The sequence below is a fragment of the Vulpes lagopus genome, chromosome 8, assembly GCF_018345385.1.
Source record: "Vulpes lagopus strain Blue_001 chromosome 8, ASM1834538v1, whole genome shotgun sequence".
NCBI lineage: Eukaryota > Metazoa > Chordata > Mammalia > Carnivora > Canidae > Vulpes > Vulpes lagopus.
Genome location: NC_054831.1, coordinates 10788607 through 10804234, shown reverse-complemented (window position 1 = coordinate 10804234; position 15628 = coordinate 10788607). Strand labels below are relative to the sequence as shown.

At 39.5% G+C, this 15628-nt stretch overlaps 1 non-coding gene across 1 annotated transcript; it reads left to right on the top strand.

Moving 5' to 3' along the window:
* Positions 1 to 7164: 7164 nt before the first annotated feature.
* On the top strand, positions 7165 to 7394 carry LOC121498389. The gene has a single exon (XR_005989767.1). It is a non-coding gene; the product is annotated as a small nucleolar RNA U89 (small nucleolar RNA).
* Positions 7395 to 15628: the final 8234 nt, after the last annotated feature.

The following is a 15628-nucleotide window of genomic DNA, read 5'->3' as shown; positions in this document are numbered from 1 at the left end:
AATTTATTATGGTTTGAGGCATCCCTGCAACAGACAAAACCCAATTTCCCTTCTCCTAGGAAATTAATAGGGAACAGAATAAATTCAGCTTAATAAACATGCTGTGTCCATGAATCAGCCCAGTTTTTCTGTATTTTTCCCCTATTTCAAAACTGTGTACTTCTATGTAAAGCCTTGTCCAGCCTGCATAGCTATGGAAATCACTGTTGAAGCACGGTGCAAATGCCATTAATTAAGTGACGTTGCAAAATTCTTGAAACCCTCCTCTCAGTACTTGAGATGTTCTTATTAGGAAAATTAGAAGGAATTTATCAAATACTTCTCAAAATTATCTTAAAGAATACCCCGGGTGTTCTGAGGTGCCCATTACAATTTTACTGACTTATACATATCAGAGGGGTTAACAAAAGCCCTCAAATTTGGATTTTTTTTTTCCAAATTTGGATTTTCATCATTTATACTGTCAAAGAAGCCAGTGCCCCTTCAATATGAGTGACCACAGACATGCTTCCTGTTGTCATTTCCAGTATGTTCCCAGTAACATTTTGGGTTTGGGCTTACGATAAATGTGCAATAATACCCTTGGAATCTTTTGTGATGTGGTGCATAGGTTAGTATTTTTCAACTTCTGAAACATTTTGTTAATTGCAAGTATTTCTTGGACACATTCTCATCTTTAATTACAGAAATAGCAATTCGAGGAGAAATGCTTGAATTTCTGTTCAATTTAGATGTGGTTTCTCCCTGTTTTCCTGGAGGAGTGTATATTCCTGTAGTGGACGATGACGCTGGGTGTTTTTCCCCAGACAGGAAAAGACTTGTTTTCTAGGTGTGCCTCAGGCAAAAGAGCATGTACAATTATTTTCTAAGCTAGAAAATATCCAATGGAAAGTAGAGTAGCTGTTAAAGTTATTAACTCTTGAGCTATTACCATGAATAATCAATTTGGTCGAGTCATATGAAATTACCAATTTTGACAAATTTTGTTCTCCAGAAAGTAATTTCATATTGTTCGCCCTAATATATTGCTGTATATGTGCAAGGTGAAGGATTTTATATCCATGTTTGTTCTCAGAAAGATCCTTGATGGTGGCCTGAAAGCCATTACTGCAGCCTGCTGACCTCCTCCTACAGAGGGCAAAGGACAGAAGGCAGGATTCCAAAAACTGGTGATGATACCTTGACCTACATGATCATGGAAGACAACCTCCACTTAACATGGTGTGTGGCAAAGAGTGTGCACTTTGGGATGAGACAGTGTTCACCTCATCATTCTACTATTCCGGATAAGTCATTTAACCTACCTGGGTTTGTTTCCTTATCCATAAAATGGAAATATAGCCATAGATTGAAGTGAGATACTACACATGAAGAAAAATCAGCTCAAAGGCTGTGGTATGGCTGGCAGTCAGTAAATGTCCTTGACCTTGCATTGCTCCATTGAGAAGGAGCCATTGCAAAGTTGGAATCAGTGCCAATGGGGGTGATAGGAAAGACAATCTTGCATGAACTGCCCTTGTGGTTGAGAGCAAGGGCAGCCTCTCTGCCTTTCTGAAGGCCGGAGCCCTCCCTTCCAGAATGTGCTTCTCTAAGCCACTCAGATTTTACTGATTCCCTTGGGAAAAGCAGGTGGCCTATATTTAGAATAGCCTCAGCTGCTTTCTTATGCATTTGAGTTTATGCTCGCAAGTATTAATCACAAAAAGAACTTTTTAAGCATTGGCTAAATGTAAACATTTTGTTTCAGACAATTTTATAAATATCTATAGGGTCTTTCAGATTTGGTTTGAACAGGAGGATAGAAATAAAAGAATATAAATATATATATATCTGAAAACAAGCCTCTCTTGAGGGAAGTTAGTTGCTGCGAAGTATACATTATAGCCTATATAGATAATTTATTAGTAATGAATCATGTTAGCAGGTCTCACCTTCAATTTTGAACAGTCTAATGAGGTGATGTCATGTCAGGCATTCATATAGTTCATTCAAATCTCCCATTCTTCTTTGACCCCTGTCACCCATGCTTACCCCTCCAATGTAGAAAAGGTCTCTCTCCCAACTTCCATTTTTGTATGCCTATTTTATAATTTTGAATTACATTATTCTTGAAAATAAAGACTAGATTTCCAGGACTGGGGTTGAAGATGAAAAAAGATGGAAGGGGCCCTTGGATCATCAGAGGTAACAGAGGCTTGTTTTTAGAATGAACGAAGCTTATGCGTGATTTTAGACTGAGAAACTTGTTTTAGTGGCAAAAAGATGGTTGAAGGATTAGAAGGAAATTGAAACTTGCTGGAGCCAAGTATTAAAGGAGACAGAAGAGGTGGTCAAATAACAGACGGAAGGAGAAGTTGACATTGAAAGAAAAACAACCCATGTTCTGAGACTGGAAGGGGGTGATGTGGGGCAGAAATTAGTTTTGCTGATTTTGTGGTTTGCTATTTCTAAAATCATGAAGAGCACGAGCTCCAGAGGTAGATTCCTCGGTGCCTTCATCCATCATGCTGGATCTGTGACCCGGATGAGCTTTTACATTCCATTCAGTCTTAGTGTTTCTATGTCCACAGTGGGCAAAATGGTCACTGTTATCAAAGGATTAAATGGGTAATGCGTATAAAGTACTTAGCACAAAACCTAACAACCGTGATACCAGTAATTCCTATTTCAGTGCCTTCCTGCCAAAGAACAGATTGGGTCAATTGCTCCTTGGAGGGATAATGCACCCCCTGGGGAATCAAGGAGCCTCTCAGAAAAGGAATTCTAGAGAAGATTTATTACAGGGTTTGGGATTCTGTTAGGTTCTTTTTTTTTTTTTTTTTTTTTTTTTTTAATTTTTATTTATTTTATGATAGTCACAGAGAGAGAGAGAGAGAGAGAGAGAGAGGCAGAGACATAGGCAGAGGGAGAAGCAGGCTCCATGCACCGGGAGCCCGACGTGGGATTTGATCCCGGGTCTCCAGGATCGCGCCCTGGGCCAAAGGCAGGCGCCAAACCGCTGCGCCACCCAGGGATCCCTCTGTTAGGTTCTTTGAGGGAGTGTTAGGGACCTTGCTCTTTGCTCTAAATTAGATGCTGTAAGGAAGTGGGGGTAATGCTATGATTGGGTATAGTTATCACTTTTATATAATTGGTAAATTTTATGTAATTGGTGAGGGAAAGGCACTACTCCTACCAGCAGGAAAGTGGGCTGTTTGGTCATTTTTGTGCTTGGCTGTGTTCAGACTTACAATGGAGTAGTTTTGTTATCTTGATGTCAAAGCAGTAGCAACCTGAAGCCTCAGCTGATAAATGCCTGATGACTTTGGCTTGTATAGGGAGGTCTGCTGAGAATGAGGTCCTTAAACACTGAGGGATGTTGGCCTTTTTTTTTTTTTTTTTGACCTTTTTTTTTTTTAATTATTTTTTTGATGGTCACTGAAGAAAATCAGAAAGGCTGACACGCAGCACCAGAGTCAGGACCACAGAGGTGTGTAGCCATCTGTACTGGGATTATGCAATTCTCTCCCAAAGTGTTTAGCTGCACAGCAAAGGTGTGGAGAAGGCACCTCCTATAAGAGGTTCTGGCCTGAGGTTTCCAGAAAGACCAGGACAAAAGGACTGAAGTCAAAGTCAACAGTGCCAGTGAGCACATGTCTGTTGATCTGCTATGAGATATGGCCCATGCAGTGAACAGACACAGGATATGGGAGGACTAACCACCAGAACAAGTCTTTTAGAAAACTGTCCCTGTAGAAGCTCTTCTGGATAATGAGGAGATCTTTAACTAGAAATAGTCCAGGGCCTTGGAAGTGAGAAGGTCAGGGGTAAAATTGGAAAGTCTGTATTGCAAAGTGAACCAGCCAGGTAGACCAGAGTGTCCTTGGGCCACTTTCGTTTGCCAGTCTGTCTGTCTCTTTTAAGACAGGAATTCAGGTGAAGTGACAAGTATTCCAGCCTCTGTCCACAATGACCCTCACCTTTCCCTCCTCTGACAGGTGACATTCTCTCATTTTACATTTTTAGAAGATGTTCCACTTGGAGTGAAGAGGATACCCTTTGGCCCTGCCTTGGTGTTGCAGTTTGCCACATGCCCTTTTCCCTGTGTTTCAGAGATTTTTACGATGAGTATTTCATTTTTCCCTCCTCTCTCCAGGGCTCAGGCATAACTCCATGCAGGAGAGGTGAGGTCAGAGAAAGACCAAGTAAGCACAGATCCACAGTTTTTACAAAACTCTGTCTCCTCTATCAGGGATGAATTGCCTTTGGAACAAAGCTCTTAGAAGAAGACCTCTCAGGACCTCAGGAGCATGATCATTGTCCCTCATGCTGGGCCCACCACCAGCAGACATAGTCTTCTTTTCACCCCCAGCTTCTCCAAGACTTGGGTGTGATAGAGGGCTCTAAACATGAATGACTGACACGCTGCTTAGATGAGTGAACTAATGCTGATATGGCCTGTTACTTTAGCATTGATTTTCAACAGATGCTTTATGGGATATTAGCTGTTATTTAGGGGTTTCTTTTTAAAAAGTGACTTTATTTATTAATTCATGAGAGGCACAGAGAGAGGCAGAGACATAGGCAGAAGAAGAAGCAGGCTCCTTGTGTGGAGCATAGTGCCGGACTCGATCCCAGGACCCTAGGATCATGCCCTGAGCCAAAGGCAGATGATCAACCACTGAGTCACCCAGGTGCCCCCCTTTAGGGGTTTCTTAAAGGCAACCACACGAGTGAGTGAGAACCCTGTCCTTCCCATCTTTCTTCACCAGAGGAGCTTCACTTTATCTTCTTCCTAATTTTAGTCTGCAAATAAAATTCATTCAAAGAACAGTTTTTGAATATTGAAGAGAGAGACAGAGAGCCACTGCTTGCTAAGGGATTAGAGTTATGTGCTTTTAAAACATATTTTATTTATTTGACACAGAGTGAAAGAAAGAACAAGCATAAGCAGGGGGAGGGGCAGAGGGAGAGAGAGAAGCAGACTCCCAGCTGAACAGAGATCCTGAAGTGGCGCTCGATCCCAGGACCTTGGGATCATGACCTGAGCTGAAGCAGATGCTTAGCCACTGAGCCACCCAGGTGCCTTTAGAGTTCTGCATTTAGTCCTGCAAAATCTGGGTGTGCTTGATTCTTCCCAATTCATTATCTGTTTGCTCACATAAATTCTTTGTCTAGTCTAGCTTATATAATATGTCTGCATCTGCCATTTCTGGTCTCTATACTTTTTGCTTCTTGAATTTCCATCCTGCCACCTCAGCTTCTTCCCTGATCACCATGGGTGGACGTGCTTTCTCCTTATGCAGAACTCCATAGCAGTTGTTGTCCATCATGGCCCACTCTTTATGTTGCATGCTTTACTTCCCCAACCAGATGGTTCATTCATTCACTTACTCAATTGCTAAGTATTTGTTGGTGACTTCTAGGGACCATGCATGTTGCTAGGTACTGGGATTCATAATGAATAACACCGATACCTCTGCCTTGAAGGTTGGGGTGTATTAATATTCAGTCAGGGAAACAAAATTGGTAGGAGATCTATATTAAGAGATTTAATGCAAGGCTCAGATGATTTAGGGGCTCACAGGAAAAGTCTGAAAGCCTCAGGGCAGGCCATCAGGATGAGCTCGGTGAAATTCTCAGGTGCAAGCTGAAGGGGCTGTTCATGGGTAGACTTGAGAAACCTCGGTTCTGCTCTTAAGATGTTTTAACTCATTGGATCAGGCCCATTCAGATGACTCCACATTCCTTAATTAAGGTTAGCTGATTTTGATTTTATTTTTTAAAAATGTATTTACTTATTTTAGAGAGAGAGAGAGCAGGGAAAGGGGTAGAGGGAGAGGGAGAAGGAGAGAAGCAGACTCCCCATGGGAGCATGGAGCCCAACTCCAGGCTTGATCTCAGGACTCTGAGGTCATGACCTGAGCTGAAATCAAGAGTCAGACACTTAAGTGACTGAGCCACCACCCAGGAGCCCCTGATTATGGACTTTAATCACCTCTACGAATTACCTTTACAGCACCTTGCATAGCAAGTGTTTGAGCACTTGCATAGCAAGTGTTTCAACGGGGGACTGTTGACACATAAAACTGACCATCACAGGGAAAAACATTAAATAAATTACGTAAATATATCACAATAAGTTTCAGGAAGGAAAAAAGGATTTCTATTTTCTTTTGTTTAGCTGGAAGTTTAGAGTTAAATTTAATGTTCAATTTTAAAACTTAACTTACAAGACTGTATCCCAGGAGCTTGATACAACTATCAAATTCACTGAATCTCAAACTAGAAATCTTGATAAAAGATACTAATGCCTGAACCCTAATCTGGGCTAATGAAATTGAAATCTCTGGAGGTTAGGGCTCTGGCACTGGCATTTTGGAAAAACTCTCCCACATAATTCTAACACATAGCCAGAGCTAAGAACAGCTGCTCTAAGGAACTTGAATTTCCTAGTTGTCTTGTTTCATACATGTTTTGATATTGATGAAATTTTCATTACCCTTGGAAGTAAACACCTCTATAAATTAGAACTAGTTATTTTAGTTAAAGAATTAGTGCTTACTGAAGCCACTGAAATAAAGACTTGAAGTTACCTTCCTGGATTATGGACCTGTCACAGGCAAGGGCCATGTGTTAGTTAGCCATCTTGGGATAGATAAGGTCAAGCTGCAATTAAAAACAAAACAAAACAAAAAAAAAACTTCACAATTCTCAGGAGTTTAATAAATAGAAATTTATTTCTCACTTATGCAAAGTCTGCTATCGGTCTAGGCAAATGTCCAGGGCAGCCATTCTCTCTGAATGGCTTATTAATAGGATCTAGTTAATTTGGTTTAGTATCTCTCTGCATTTAGCTCGATAACTAGCAAATAGTAAGAGCTTATTAGATATTCAGGGAATTCACATATGTCTTTTTCTTCTCTTTCAGAGAGATTGTGTGTGATTTTGTGTGTGTGTGTGTGTGTGTGTGTGTGTGTGTGTGTGTAGTGGATCTACTTTTCCAAATCTCCAGGCAGATGCTTCTCAGCTCATTAGCTCTGCAGGTTTAAGCTTCTCAGATTCATGGTGCCTGGGAGTGGAAGGACGGAGCCCTATCGCTGTGAGACCTGTGTGATCCCAACTGCAGTGACAGGATTGGTAAAGAGAAGCTCCCTATGATACCACAGACACCCAACTACTCACTGACCCTCATCTCTTCAGACTTTCTCTTTTAGACCAAATAAAAAGGCAAAGAAGCCTTCCAGAAAGTCCCCCATTAAAAAGTCTACTTGTTTAGGGGGTTGCCTGAGGCCTGGCTCTCACTGTAAGGCAGATCAATAGCACTGATGGCCTTGCCTCTGGTTCCTGGCAGCTTCCTGCACAGGGCCTACAGGTGGGGACCAGAGTGGGACCAGGCATGAGCCATCTGAGCACAGCCTTGACAGCCCAGAGAGGGGCTAGAGGAGTAAGGATGGGGCCAGGATTGAGACTGGGCCCTGTGTGAACTCTTAACCCCAACCTTCTCACTTTGGAGGAGCCCTGAGCAACAACTCTGGCTAGATCGAACTGCACAAGATCCAGGCAGCCCAGAATATCTCCAAGACAATCGCTACATTGCAGAACCATATCTATCTCACTGATGACAACCTTGTCCTGAAGCTACAGGATGAAAGTTTTACTCGGGGCAGTGACAACCTCATTAAGGGTAAGAAATGAGCCTGGTGACCAGGAATTCCACTCCAGAGAAGAAGTGGATCTGTTTCTCCCCTGATTTTTGAGGAGCCAGCTTGGGGTGTAGCATACCCCCATCCCACCCCTAGTATCATGTGATGGTCCCTTCTACATCTGTCCTCCCAACCCTTCATGGGTGAACAGAGCCTGACCAAAATTCTGGGGGAATGATTTTGCTCCTCCCTGTGTTGGCCAGAGGTGTTGGGACAGTGTGATTTCTGAGTGAGTGATTTCCTACAGTGTTGGTTCTTCTCTCCAGGTTGGGTGCAAGAACCACCATCTTCGGAATTATTAATAAATTTTTATTACTTATACTAAAAAATAAAAAGTCTATTTGCAATGAACCTTATAAAACCTTATAAAACCTCTTATAAAAGAGGATGGGCTTCCCTATGGTCAGGGCCTCTCAAGAATCTTACCAGTGACCCTCAAGCTTCTGCATTTCCCAGGGCTTCCATGTGAGATGTAGCTACCTCGTCAGAGAGGTTTACTAAAAGGCTTCCAGAAGGTGAACAACCTGTGAACCTCTCTCCAGGACAGATGAGAATGAGAACATTCTATAACAGAGTGGCATTGCGGCAGACACATCTTATCCAGATGTTAAATTTTCATTGGAAATAGTTGATTCATATTTAGATCTCATAAAATTTCCAGTTGAAAAGTTGGACTCACATATCTAAATTGTCCCAACCACATTTAAAAGTTGCTCAATAACTAAATTGAATACCGAGTAATCATTTTCCTTTATAAAGTTGCACCCACATTGATAGATGTGGCTTATCTTTATTGGAAGAATTGATTTGGCTTTGAGGCAAAAGCATCTGTTTCAAAATTACATTTGTCCAAGTTAAATAAATTCATTAATCCTGCTAACAACTCTGTATTGTTAGCATCAAATTAATAAGTAAAATCAAAACTTCACTTTCTCAAGACACACTGCCCACATTCCAAATACTCAATAGCCATAAATGACTACCAGTTACCACATTGGAAAGTGTAGGTATTGAAGCTATCATCTCTGAATAATGCAATCAGATGGACTTACAACAGTTATTCTGTAGCCAAATCAAGGCAGTGGCCAAAGCCAAGGTGGTTAACAGCATTTACTTTTCCTTTGTCTGACTTGGAAATTTTGCATTTTATGGGTAGACTGACTAGTTTGTCTTGAGCCATGGAGCTGCCTCCATGGTAGTCTGGGGGCTTGCACCTATCACCCAATGTCTTTTGTGTGAGGGAAACTTAAATATTTGTTTAACAATTGTCAAGTTCATCCACTGCTTATTTGAATCTTTACTTGTTTCACCTTGAGAGAATTTTTTTTTAACATCTACTCAAAGAAAAGGAAGATTGAAGTACTCAATTAACTCTTTCAATTTGCTGCATGAACTTGATACTCTTTTTTACATAAATTTGGTGTTGACATTTCTAAAATGGTACCACCTAAAAGCAAATTAAGACAAGACCAATGAAGCATTCTAGGCAATATTTGAAATTGGGCCTCCTGACTTTGTTTTTTGGCCTAGTTCATGTTTTATTTTTTACTTTTTTTTATTTAATTCATTTGGAAGTTATGTCAAAGAGAAGCTTATTGTGAATTAAAAGAAATTTTCAGCTTGAGGCACCTTGTTTTTTTAGATATCTGGTTTGACAAATGTACGGTTTTGATTTTTAAATATGATGTTAATACTTAACTCTATCAAAAAACACAATGACAGGGGATCCCTGGGTGGCGCAGCGGTTTGGCGCCTGCCTTTGGCCCAGGGCGCGATCCTGGAGACCCGGGATCGAGTCCCACGTCGGGCTCCTGGTGCATGGAGCCTGCTTCTCCCTCTGCCTGTGTCTCTGCCTCTCTCTCTATCTCTCTGTGACTATCATAAATAAATAAAAATTTAAAATAAAATAAAATAAAATAAAGGTGTATTGATAAAAAAACAAAACAAAACAAAACAAAACACAATGACAAATGTGTTGCCACGTGGAAACTGCCCTAAGTTACTTTAGCAATCTCTTTTGATAAATCTTCAGCCACTTGTGTATATTATTAAAAGATGAACCAATAGTAAAGATGTAATTTTAACTGGGCTAAAGTCTTTAGCTCTAAAATAAGGAAGACAGATGAATAACAGGAGTTTTAGATACAGCTTGGTCTGACCAATGAGCCATCACAGAGCTCTAGAAGATTCTTTTGTGCTTGGGTCTTCTGATGAAAGTCTCCAGTTTGAAGCAATCAATCCATGGACTATTGTTTATGCTTCTGCCATAATTCTGAAGGGGCCATTTTGTATTAAGAGCTAGCATTTCCTCATAGGGAGTATCCAAATCATATACACTCACCCACCCACCCACCCACCCACACAGACGCACACTTCATGTAATTATAAAATTGCGCATGATAAAAGAAATATATCATTAACCACAATAAAAGAGAAAAAAAAGAGGTACAAAGAACGTCTAGCCTTTGTGTATTGTAGTTTTTGATAAACAAGAGTGCTTCTCCGGGGACCTTGTGCTTAGCTTTGGTGTTCCCAGGATGCCCGAGTACAGTGATGCTTAGGTGTTTACTTACCAGCAAAAGTGGCGTCCAAATGAAATCTATCAGGCAGCCAAGTTCATCATCAAAGGTTACACTATTCTTACAGGGCCCTTAGAGGATATTTTATGTGGGATTGTGAAAGTTAACACTTCCATGCTCCTTTTGCTTGAGCCTAACAATCTTCAGATTTTCTCTTGGTGTTCATATTGAGATCTGAACCAAGAGGCATATATAAACCAATCACAAATTCTATTTATTGCCAGAAGAAGGATGCTCAAATGGCAACTCTAACATATTTTTCCTTCTTGCAGGAATAATTGATGAGAGTAGAAACATCTACAGGGCAGGTTTCTTCATAAGGGCCACCTCTTCTTTTCCATGAAAGAAAATATATTTGCAGGGGTGCCTGATGGCTCAGCAGATTGTCTGACTCTCGATTTCTGCTCAGGTCATGCTCTCAGGCTCGAGAGATGGAGCTCCCTGTGAGGCTCTGAGCTCACCAGGAGTCTTCTTGAGATGCTCTCCCTCTGCCTCTCCCCCTGCTCATGTTCAGTCTCACTCTTTCTCTCTCAAATAAATAAATAAATAAATAAATCTTAAACAAAAAGTTTTAAAAATACATTTGCAGACCAGGAATGACAAGAGGTTTGAGGGGCTGGAAAATCCCCCACCTTTGCCAAAAGACCTATTAACTAAACACAAATGGTCTATAATGTCAGTGTGCTTTTGCCTTAAGATTTTTTTTCCTACTAAATTGCACTTTCTATATGGAAATGCTGGAGCAGTCAATGTTTGCATGCTCAATTGAATATCTGTTATAAGATATGTATTTTCCTAAGCCCAGCTGGGTATGTTATACAATATATTTTTTTCATTAACAATTTCCAGTATAAAAAAGTATTCTTTGAGTTCAGAGTTTTGCTGAGAACATTTTGATAGAGGTTAATTTGCAAGTGTACTTTTCAGTATTTAAAGTAGATTCTTTGTGACTTTAAACTTACCATATTGATGCTGAATAATTATTTCCAAGAATGCTGGACAAGCATCAGCATGTGGTACCGCTGAGATAAGTAAATGCACTATTGTTCTAGGAAGATCAGCTTTGTGAATTATGTTTCCACAAGTAATTATTAATAAATATGTCTGAACTGGCCAGAGTGAGAATAGAGGGGAAAATTATATTTATATTTTGGCATTTATGTCTTCTCTAAATAATAAAACTTTTTGATCAATTGTGTTTGCCACATTTGAATTAAAAGAATCCAAGAATGGCCTACTTTGAGGATATAGAAGAATGATTTTTTCCCTTGGTTATTAAATACGAATAAAATTTATTAGCTAATTATCCAAAGTCTGTTTCCTTTAACTTTGGAATGGTGTGACAAAATAAATCATGGCTCCCAGCCTGGTGCATCAGTGTTCTGAAAAAGAAGTGAAGAGAAGAGGACTTACATTTCCATGGCTTTGAATTCTTTTTTTAAAGATTTTATTTATTTATTCATGAGAGACAGAGAGAGAGGCAGAGACATAGGCAGAGGGAGAAGCAGGTTCCCAGGGCGGGGCAGGGGGGAACCTGGTGCAGGACTTGATTCCAGGACCTGGGGATCACAACCTGAGCCAAAGGCAGATGCTCAACCACTGAGCCACCCAGGTGCCCCATGGCTTTGGATTCTTATGCATTAATGATGTTGATTTTTTTAGAGCGTCTGTTGTCCAAATATTCCAGCTCTTATTTCATTAAAAGCCTAAGTGGATAAAGCTGTGCTTGGGATTTAGATGTATTTTTTTAAGTTGTTGCTGAGGGAAAGGAAAAGTAAGGATATTTATATTTATCATTAAAGACCTAATATATGCCAGTAATTTGTAATAGTTATCACTTTTAAGCTTCACAAACTTTCTGGAATTTAAGAAGCTAAGTAACTAACCCAAAGTGACCCCACCAGTGATGATAGAGTGTGAATTTGAGCCCTAAAAGGTCTTCTTAAAAATATTGCAGTTTTCAATGCACTATATACCTCCATTAATTAAGAATTACCCCTTATTTGGATATTTAATGTGTATTGGTCTCTAGATGCTAAAATGTGTGTATGTGTGTGTGTGTGTACCCTGGAAGTGTTTCTTGCCAGTTGAGTTTACTTGAGGTATTTTGCTCTGGACTGCCTTGAACATGTCCTTGAACTTGAGGGGGATTACCCACTCTACAAATCTGCCTATTTAGCACCAGTTACTGAGGATTGGTCTCAGGTTGGTTTTCGGAGCTTCAAAGCTGCAAGTCCTGATAATGATAAATAGTCTTCTACTTATACTCCTATGTCTTACATAGTTTCCTAAGAAAACCATTCCTTCAGCTTTCATCCGCAGACCCATCACACACAGGGCTTAGATACTTGATCACCGGATGTAGTGTAGGAGGCAGACATCATACTATTCTCTGTCATCATTCCCAGTTTAACTCATAAACCTCTCCCTCCCTGCAAATCATCTCTGCTGAAATCAGAGTACCACTGCATCAGGTACTCTTGGATGTGTCTCAATCTCTCTAGTAGCTCGATGTCTAACATATTATCAAGGAAAGGTTCAAGTATGTTTGGTTTGGAGTAGTATATTGGTTAGAAATTACATTTGGAATGTATCTATTGTGAATTTTCATCTTCCCAACTCCCACTCAATATTCCTATCCAACTTGATACATGTTACTCCGCGTTTAACATATCCATCACCTGAGATCCTGTAAAAATGCAGAATTCTGGTCCTTACCCTAGATCTATTGAATAAGAATCTGTATTCCTGTTGACAGTCCCACCATGTAACAAGATACCAGCTGATGTGTATGTATCATAAAGTTTGAGAAGTTCTGATCTCCATTAGTCTACTATTTCCTGAATTTATACTTTAGGTAATAGTAAGCTATGCAGTTTTAATCAAACCTCCGATGATGAAACAACTAAAAAAACTGGGTAAAATACAAAATGAGCTTAGGATGGTGTAGACTGAAAGATATCTTAGGCATCTGCTTGCAGAAGCAAAAATAAAAATCCTCCCCAGAAGAAGCTTTCATTATCATAGGCCTAAAATTATTTATACAAATACTTTTCAAATAGAATATTTGTCATGTTATTGAAGATAACAGATGCACAAGAACCAAGACGACATGAGTGAAATCCAGCAGAACAATAGACAACAACTATAGATCCTATGTGACATTAGATTTTGGAATCGTTAGACACAAATCAAAAAACAATTATACCTATTATATATAAGGCAATATTTGTTTTTTAAATAGAACTTGGAGGGGCAGCCTGGGTGGTTCAGTGGTTTAGCACTGCCTTTAGCCCAGGATCAAGTCCCACATTGGGCTCCCTGCATGGAGCCTGCTTCTCCCTCTGCCTGTGTCTCTGTCTCTCGGTCTCTGTCTCTGTCTCTCTCTCTATCTCTCTGTTTCTCATGAATAAATCAATAAAATCTTAAAAAAAAGAACTTGGAAATATCTGTATGGAACAGGAAATTATAAAAAGTGACATAAGAGATTTAAAAAACCCCAGAACTCCTACAACAGAAACAGGAAGTAAAATTTAAACACAATGAATGGGTTTAACAGAAAACTTAGCTGAAGAGAGAATTTTTAAACTGGAAGATATGTCAGAAGAAATAATCTAGCATGAAGAGACACCAGAAACATAAGACATAGTATAAAGGTCTAACATGTTTAATGAGATAGGAAGATAGGGAAAGAAAGGAGAGATTGAATGGTACAGAAACAGTAATGCCCGAGAGTTTTCCAGAGCTCTTTAAGACAATAATCATGGATTTATGAAGTTTTTTATTTTCTTAATTTTTAAAAATTTTATTTATTTATTCATGAGGGACATGGAGAGAGAGTCAGAGACATAGGCAGAGCTCCCCCATAGGGAGCCTGGTGTGGGACTTGATCCCAGGACCCCAGCATCATGACCTGAGCCAAATGCAGATGCTCAACCACTGAGCCACCCAGGTGCCCCTCAAGGAGTTTATTAAATCCTAAATATAATAAAAACAATGGTATACTTAGACATACACTAGTTAAAACACATTAAAGAAAAACCTTAAGTTAATCCTTGAAGGAATAAAGCTAAATTTTCCTGTGACTATGCCATATAACAAAACCACTCAGTGGCACATAGCAGTTTTATTATGTTGAAAGAATTCTATGGGTTAGGAATTTAGATAATACCGGGATGGCTTGTCTCTGCTTCATGATGTGTGGTGCCTGGGTTGGATGACTTGAAGCAGACTCCCTGGGACTGTCAGCAGGAATGTCTACACTTGTTCTCTCCAGTAAGGTAATTTCAGGCTAGTCTGATTTTCTTTTTATATGGTAGCTGGATTCCCACATAGTGAGTAGTCAAGAGCAGAAACAGAATAGCATTTAATTATGTAGCCTTAGAAATCACAAAACATCACTTCTACCAAACATTGTTGTATGAAAATGTCAGAACCCACTCAGATACAAGTGCAGGGAACATAGACACTGCTCAGTTGGAGGAGTATCAAATAACTTGTGGCCACTTTAAAAAAAGTCACCTAAACTATAAAAAGCTGGATATAAGCTGAGGACAAGTCTTCTTAGAGGCATGAATTTTTGCAATAACTTAATCAAGTTTGTTTGATATTATTTTTATGATGTATTGTTGGGCATCTATTGTAATAGACTTACAGGCTCCTGGTTTCTAGAGGAGAGATGCCAGGCTTAAGTACATTTAATTCCAAAGAGATACCAAGAAAAATCTTTAAAAAGATATTTAATTAATTTCTTGTATGCTGAACTACATTATTAAACTGCTTAAAATGATAGAATTATCTTTCAAATATTTAGAAAGGAATAAGTTTTGGTTTTAAGAAACCTCAATTAAATTATTGAAGAAACCACACATAATACCACAAATACTTAATGAACAAATTAGAAAAATGAAAAAATAAAAATAGATGTAAAAACAAGCTTATTTATCCTGACAGATCTATTTCATTAGACCACAAAAGTCAGTAAACCCTTGCTTCACTCTCTAGGCTTAGTCATATGTCCAACCCTAAATAAACCACTGTGGCCAAGGAAGTAGAAAGTGGTGACTGGATTGTCTTAGGTTGTGTGCAAACCTCTGGAGTCTGGGAAGGTATTAGTTTACCATTAATCAAGCAGAAACAAAGATGATTACCTTAAGATACAAGGATGGAATTTGGGAGTCATTGGGGTGGGACAAATAGATACTGGAAGAGCCACTATTAAGTGTCCATGATAGGTGAACTTATATTCCAGGAAGAGAAAACAGCTTATACAAAGTTCTTCAAGGTCATGGATCATTTGTGGGGTCATAACAAGAAACTTATGGATGGAGTAAATAACATCTAGTCTGTGTCCACTAAACCACA